Source organism: Canis aureus, chromosome 18 (assembly GCF_053574225.1).
Source record: "Canis aureus isolate CA01 chromosome 18, VMU_Caureus_v.1.0, whole genome shotgun sequence".
NCBI lineage: Eukaryota > Metazoa > Chordata > Mammalia > Carnivora > Canidae > Canis > Canis aureus.
Window position 1 is genome coordinate 45119118 of NC_135628.1, and position 7274 is coordinate 45126391.

Genomic DNA, 7274 nt, shown 5'->3' on the forward strand with positions numbered 1-7274 from the left:
CTCCTGCTTGCCACCGTGCTGGGAAAACAACTGTAATACAACATGTAAACACTTTACAGTTTCATATTTGAAGTTAATTTCTCTTTGCCTTGTGGTAATCCACCAATCTGCAAACATGAACAGGCATGTGCCAGGGGAAAGTGAAAAACCGTGTGTGAGGTACTGAACTGGAAGCTTGCAAGTGTGAACATCACCAGGGAACATGCCCGGGCTGCTTTGCAAAAATGTTAGTTCCTGCCTTACTCTTCAACCAAGTTCCCTAGTGTTTGGAGGCACAGGAACATGGATAAACATATGGAATGGGCAAGGCTTTTTCTGCCACCCCAGTTGTTTAACTTTCTTTGGACTGTCTGAGCGTCAAGTCAGGAATGAGAATGGGAAAAAGGCAGAGCACCGGACCTGGGATTGGGGCTTTCTTGGAATCTGTGATCCCAAGTCACAAAGACTCTAGGTACTGTTGCCCTCACCTAGCACTCCAGATGCCCACCATCAAATCATCAATTTTTTGATACCTCTTTCCTGTCTTAGCTAAGTCTACGAGCACCACATCTGATAAATTTCTTGACAGTAGGGGATACTGTCCTGCTACCCTGACTCAGTTAGAAAATGGAGTCAAATTCTAAACCAGAGCTCCTTGGGATTTCCTAGAAGCACTAACTCCAAAGCCAAGGCAGGCACTTAACTCTAAACCATTAGAGATTTTTAAGTTCTCTGCCATATTTATAGGGCATCTATTTCATTATCAAGCATTTCTTGGGCACCAAAACAAATAAGACTGGTCAGTAAGAATATATACCACATATAAGGAATTTTGAGACTCTGTGGTTATTTATAACTATTGTAGTTCCAAGTCCAAAACCATAAACATTTCAGAGCATTCAGGCATAGTCTAATGACTGTGATCAAACAGAACAGTCAGGCTGGGACACTTGCAACACAAATTTGATTGTTCTCTAAGGCCAGAGGAAGTAATACAGCCTAAGGCCATTTAGGAAATCATAGTAGCAGATATAGATAGATAACTGAGGAAATCATCCTAAAGCATGAAATGCCTTGATTTACATAGGAAGAAGGGGAAAAACAAATTCTGCTTGCATTTCCAGCCCAGCTCTCTGGGACTTCCTTGCATCTATGCAGAAAACACATTGCATCTGAGATTTGCTCTGCAGATTAGGGAGGGAAATTATGTACTCTGCCTCGAGGCTGCAAGCTGAACATTACAAATGGATGCATCTGGGCTGTGTTGGAAGAAGATACACTCAAAACTGTCCAAGGAGACAGAGAGAAGCCCATCTGTGTATAAAAGCCAGAATTGGGCGGCTTTTGCTTTTGTTGTAAAAATCCATTCTGTTCAAATCCCAGCTAATGAAAATGTGCATCTGTAAATAAAAAATAAATCAGGGGACTGTATTAATCCTGCAGCTGCTGTCCACTTAACTTTACTTAGAAAAAACAACTCAATTTTCTTGTCTGACTGTTCTTACTATTTAGTAGTGTGATGACAATTTGAGGGGGACAAAATAAGTATTGAAATCTCTTTATGCCTAACAACCTTGGAAATGAAAGAGCTAGGCAGTAGTTGTATGGTCATTCAATTTTGTAACTGCGTGGGTACTTGAGGTCTAGAGTCTGACACTACAAATCCCTTACCTGGCTGGTTAAACTTCTGTTTTATTTGCCCATGTTATTAATTAAATTGTTTCTCTAACCTAGGCCTGGCACTGTGCATGGGTCAGCTGGGCAAAATTCCATGTTTTTTAACTGGAGAAGAATTTAGAAAGAATAAAAATTAACCCAAATTTTTCTCATACTTGCATTCCATGGTGACGAGAATGTTTGACTTTTAAATTGTTAGACTCTTCTTTTCTCTAGGAAGGATCATATACATTAGCTGGAATTATATAAACGTTAATTTACCTCATTGATCACAATCCACTGACTGGAAATGAGGCAAGACCACAATGAAAAAGATAAAATATTTCAGTTCTGATGAAGCAAGAGAAATGGTGCTTTCTTTAAAAGATCATCTCTCCTAGAGGTTTAGAAATTTTAAAGATCCTGGCATATAGGCCATTACAAGTATCACCATGGGATGAGGGCAGAGATAGATACAGCTTAGGATGTACAGATAGGATGTGTGGCTAGAGCACAGTAAAAGTGACGTTGAAGGTTTGTTCTTTGTATTTATATGTCTCATTCTGCTTTTTGTTTGTTTGTTTATGCATTTGTTTTGTTTTTTAGATTCCATATGAGTGAAATCATATGATATTTATATTTCTCAGTCTGACTTATTTCACTTAGCATAATACCTTCTAGGTCCATCGATGTTGTCACAACTAGAAAAAAAAATCATCCTTTTTATGGCTGCATAATATTCCATTGGATGCATGTATGCATGTGTGTGACACACATGTATATACATGTATATATAAATATGAATATATATATCTCACATCTTCTTTATCCATTTATCTATTGATGTACACTTGGATTACTTCCATATCTTGGTCATTATAAAGACTGCTACAGTAAACTTAGGGTATATATATATATATATATATATATATATATTTTTTTTTTTTAAGATTTTATTTATTTACTCCTGAGAGACACAGAGAGAGAGAGAGAGGCAGAGGGAGAAGCAGGCTCCATGCAGGGAGCCCGACGTGGGATTTGATCCCAGGATTCCAGGATCACGCCCTGGACTGAAGGCGGTGCTAAACCGCTGAGCCACCTGGGCTGCCCAGGGTATACGTTTTTTTTTTTTTCAAATTATTGTTTTCATCTTCTTGGGTAAATACCCAGTAGTGGAATTATCAAATCATATGGTATTCATATTTTTAACTTTTTGAGGAAACTTCATGCTTATTTCTACCTTGGCTTCCCCAGTTTACATTCCCACCAACAGTGGATAAGGAAGGGTTCCTTTTTAACCACATCTTTGTCAACTCTTGCTTTTTCTTATCTTTTTGATTAGGTGACAGATGGTGGCTACCCTTGTGGTGAGCATAGCATAATATACAGAGAAGAAAAATTGAATCACTTTGTTGTATACCTGAAACTAATGTAACATTATATGTCAACTACACTTAAATTTAAAAAAGTGACATTGGGATGCCTAGGTGGCTCAACGGTTGAGAGTCTGCCTTCAGCTTAGGGTGTGATCCCGGTCTAGGGATCGAGTCCCACATTGAGCTCCCTGCAGGGCGCCTGCTTCTCCCTCTGCCCATGTGTCTGCCTCTCTCTGTGTATCTCTCATGAATAAATAAATGAAATCTTAAAAATGTAACATTGTAAGAACAGTTTTAAAATTTTTTATTTATTTATTTATTTATGAAAGTCACACAGAGAGAGAGAGAGAGAGAGAGAGAGAGAGAGGCAGAGACACAGGCAGAGGGAGAAGCAGGCTCCACGCACCGGGAGCCTGATGTGGGATTCGATCCTGGGTCTCCAGGATCGCGCCCTGGGCCAAAGGCAGGCGCCAAACCGCTGCGCCACCCAGGGATCCCCGTAGGAACAGTTTTATAGATAATTTCTCCAATCAAGAACAGAGTGTCTAATATAGAGCTAAAGAGATTATATCTTTGAAATACAGCAAAAATAAATGAAATTGTAGAGTTACTGAGCAACTTTTTGTTTGTTTGGACTTTGGCAATTTACTTATATATTAGTCTTACCATGTATTAATAATACTGTCTCTCTTAATAGGGAGGATTCTACTTGTTAACTTTTAGAGGCAGATCCCAGTGGTAAATATTGACTATATCTTCTAATTTTTCAAGAGATAGACTTATTTATCCACATTTGGTTTTGATTGATACTTGCCAAATGCATCAAAGTGGAAGACTTTAAGCTCAATAAACAGTTCATGGCACTGAGGCAATATTTTCATTTACTTGTCTTTTAACATTTTCAAAATAGTCTCTTGTTGTAATGGCTCTTAAGGCACCTGGGTGGCTCTGTTGATTGAGCATCTGACTCTTTGATTTCAGCTCAGGTCATAATCTCATCATGAGATGAAGCCCAATTTGGGCTCTGTGCTCAGCAGGGAGTCTGCTTGAAATTTTCTCCCTCTCTCCCTCTGCCCCTTCCCTCTCTCTTCTTTCTGTGTTCTCTCTCTCTCTCTCTTTCAAATAAATAAACAAATCTTTAAAAAATGGCTCTTACAAGTGGCAATCCTCCCGGTTTGTAATCACTATGACTTGATGAGTTTGTTCTGGTGAAATTTTATGGTGGCTGGAGAAAAATCAGGTTTCTTTTAGTATCTCTTCTCTTAATTTCTTTACTTAGAATTTTCAATTTCCCTAGAGATTTTTTAGAAAGAAAGTACATTCCCTTCCCTGTGCAAAATTGCTGTCTTGTTCCTTGATATCTCATTTTTCATGGAGACCACAGCTGAAATATTTTTTCTTCTTTGTTAAACCTGGTTGTCTCCACTGTGCCCATTGCTTTGTGAAACAATGAGATTGATGGCAGCATTTTGCATTCACCTGACTGTTCCTACCAATCTCTACCAATCCATTTTCATTTTAATGCTTTTCATGAAAGGCAAGCAGAGGAAATCAAATAAACTTGCATAATTCTGTTTTGAAATTCAGCTTATTATTCTCAGTTTGAAGGGTGGCAGCTAGACAACACAGAGGCAGCTGGATGAGGTCCAGGGTTTGCTGGGCGCTGGTGAATTTTAAGGTATGGTTAATACTTTTCGATGGTCTCTTCCTAGATTTTATTTGATAATGACAATTAAATTAAATTTTAGCTAAGTACCTTGGATGATTGGCTTTGTTATTTTTCCTCATAAGAAAAAAAAAACAAATGGTGTAGAATGGACTTGTGATTAATTGTATTATTTTCTCTTCAAAGATGGGAAAATAGTCTCATGTAAACATTCTTTTCCTCGCCATACTACATTACTAAAATGCTGATGTTGGGCATTTGTAGTTGACTTAGGTATTGAGCACAAAAATTGTGCTGGGTTCTTTATGAATAAGCAGCATGATCCCTGTTGATCATCTAAGTGTTTATCTTTCCTACTAATTAGAAGGCTCATTTTATACCCACTTTTATACACTAAATTGGGAGCTCTCAACACAGGACTGTTTTCAGAATCCTTGGAAAATAGCGCCTGCAGTGAAGCTTAGGTGCTAATGCTTTATTGGTCCAATCCAGGGCAATGGAGTGACAGAAAAGAGAAGTTAGGTGAAGAAGGAGGAAAACAAATAAAGGTGATGCATTAGTGAGCTATCCTTTGTTTTACAGAAAGCCACAGGTAGTCTTAGAGCCACACAAGAGGCCTCCTGTCAGGATGTTCAGAAGTACTTTACCCTCAAAAGGTCCACTATAGTAAAGCTAATTGTAGCAAAGCAAATTTATCTACTGGCTTTCACCCATCTCTTTTCTTTCCCTGGTTAAAGTAAACTCTATGGGGTGTTGACAGAGCTATATTTTTGGGTTTGTCACTAGATTGTGCAGCTAAGGAATCCAAATCCTATGTCCTGTAACTGGATACTTCATCTGAGTCAAAAGTGATTTGAAGGGACAGAGGTTACAGGCTTTGCCAGCTGCTGACAGCTGAATCACACAGCTCTGGGTCTTTGAATTGGTGTACAAGGTGATGATGGTACAACAGGCTGAAGACCCAGGAGGTGGGTGACATGGAGAGAACCTGAGGATATGTATGTGATATATTTAATATGAGTATACTACATCATGAACTAGAGGGTATTATGCTAAGTGAAATAAGTCAGTCAGAGAAAGACAATTATCATATGATCTCACTCATATGTGGAATTTAAGATAAAAGAGAGGATCATAGAGGAGGAGAGGAAAAAATAAAACAAGAAGAAATCAGAGAGGGAGACAAATCATAAGGGGCTCTTAATCATTGGAAATAAACTGAGGGTCTCTGGAGGGGAGGAGTAGGAGGGTGAAGTGACTGGGTGATGGACATTAAGGAGGGCTCGTGATGTAATGAGCACTGGCTGTTATATAAGACTGATGAATCACTGACCTCTACCTCTGAATCCAATAGTACATTATATATTAATTGAATTTAAATAAAAAATTAAAAAAATATTGTGGGAAATAAACTAGATAGAGAAACATATAATGTAAAACATGTATTTACATTCAACAAATTCCTAAAAGATAAAAACTGCTATTTTGGTGGAAAAAAAAGAAAAAAAATAAGTGTGTTCCATCTTATGTGTGATTCTTTGCTATATGCCCTGAAGAGAAGTTATTACTGCCTTCTACTACTGCTTACTTTGTATATTCATGTCTCCCTCAGCTTTCTTATTTACTTATTTATTTTTAATTTTTTTGTGTATTTTAGTTTTTCTGGGGTGGGCTAATACGTCCTTTTCTTCTTCTGTTTTTTTTCTTTTTCTTTTCAGAAACAGAGAGTGCACTATGCCATAGCATGAAGAAAGTAATTGCTTGATTGAAAAAGTACCAAGTTGAGAGATACTATTCAATAATGTACAATGTCGTTTTCAACAATTCAGTGAAGATATAGATGATTGTGTTACATTGATTTGTAATCTGGCATTGAGTATAAGTGTTAATAATTTGATCATTCACAATTAATAAATGTGCTTTGAGATGGTCTAAACAAAAGAGTTAGAAAAATGATGAGCAATAATATGGGAATTTAGTCATTAGTGATATACCAAGACCCAAATTCTTGTAAAGGAAAAGATAAGATGATTTAGATGACTTGCTCCTGATACCATGACTGTATTGAATACTGAGGTCTGAACTGACCATGGAGTAAGATTTTGACTAATCTTACTAAATTACATATTCTGGGTACAAAGCCCAGTTCTACTTTCTAGTTTTGTGACTTTGAGGAGTTATTCATCCTCTTCAAACTTTAGTTTCCTCATATGTAAAATGGCAATAATATTAGCATTTCACTGTGCTCCATAAAACCAATAGGTTTTTTTTTCTTTTTTTCCTATTGTTATTATATAAAGGAAATAAATGTAGTGACTTGGGCACATAATATCTTAGTATAGACTTTTCAATATTTGAGATGTAAGTGGCTCTCAGACTCTTTCCCTATGAAACCCTGAAGGTACCACAATGCCTTTTTCCTATTCCATCTTTTCCACTCTACTAAGAATTGCAATTTGCAAATAATAGTGTTCAAATCACTCTTTGAACTGTATCTCACTTCATTTTTCATGTAGTTTGCTGCCCACTATCTGCAAACAATTCAGATTTTCATTGTTTCTTCAGATGGGATTCTCTTATAATGCTACTATCAGTCT

General features: G+C 37.3%; 1 long non-coding RNA gene across 1 annotated transcript in view; it reads left to right on the plus strand.

The window, feature by feature from the left end:
- Nucleotides 1-6917, plus strand: part of LOC144288358 (uncharacterized) — a 48860-nt gene extending 41943 nt beyond the window's left edge. The window contains exon 4 of the long non-coding RNA XR_013356304.1: nucleotides 6396-6917. This is a non-coding gene — a long non-coding RNA (uncharacterized LOC144288358). The remainder of the gene's footprint in view (nucleotides 1-6395) is intronic.
- Nucleotides 6918-7274: the final 357 nt, after the last annotated feature.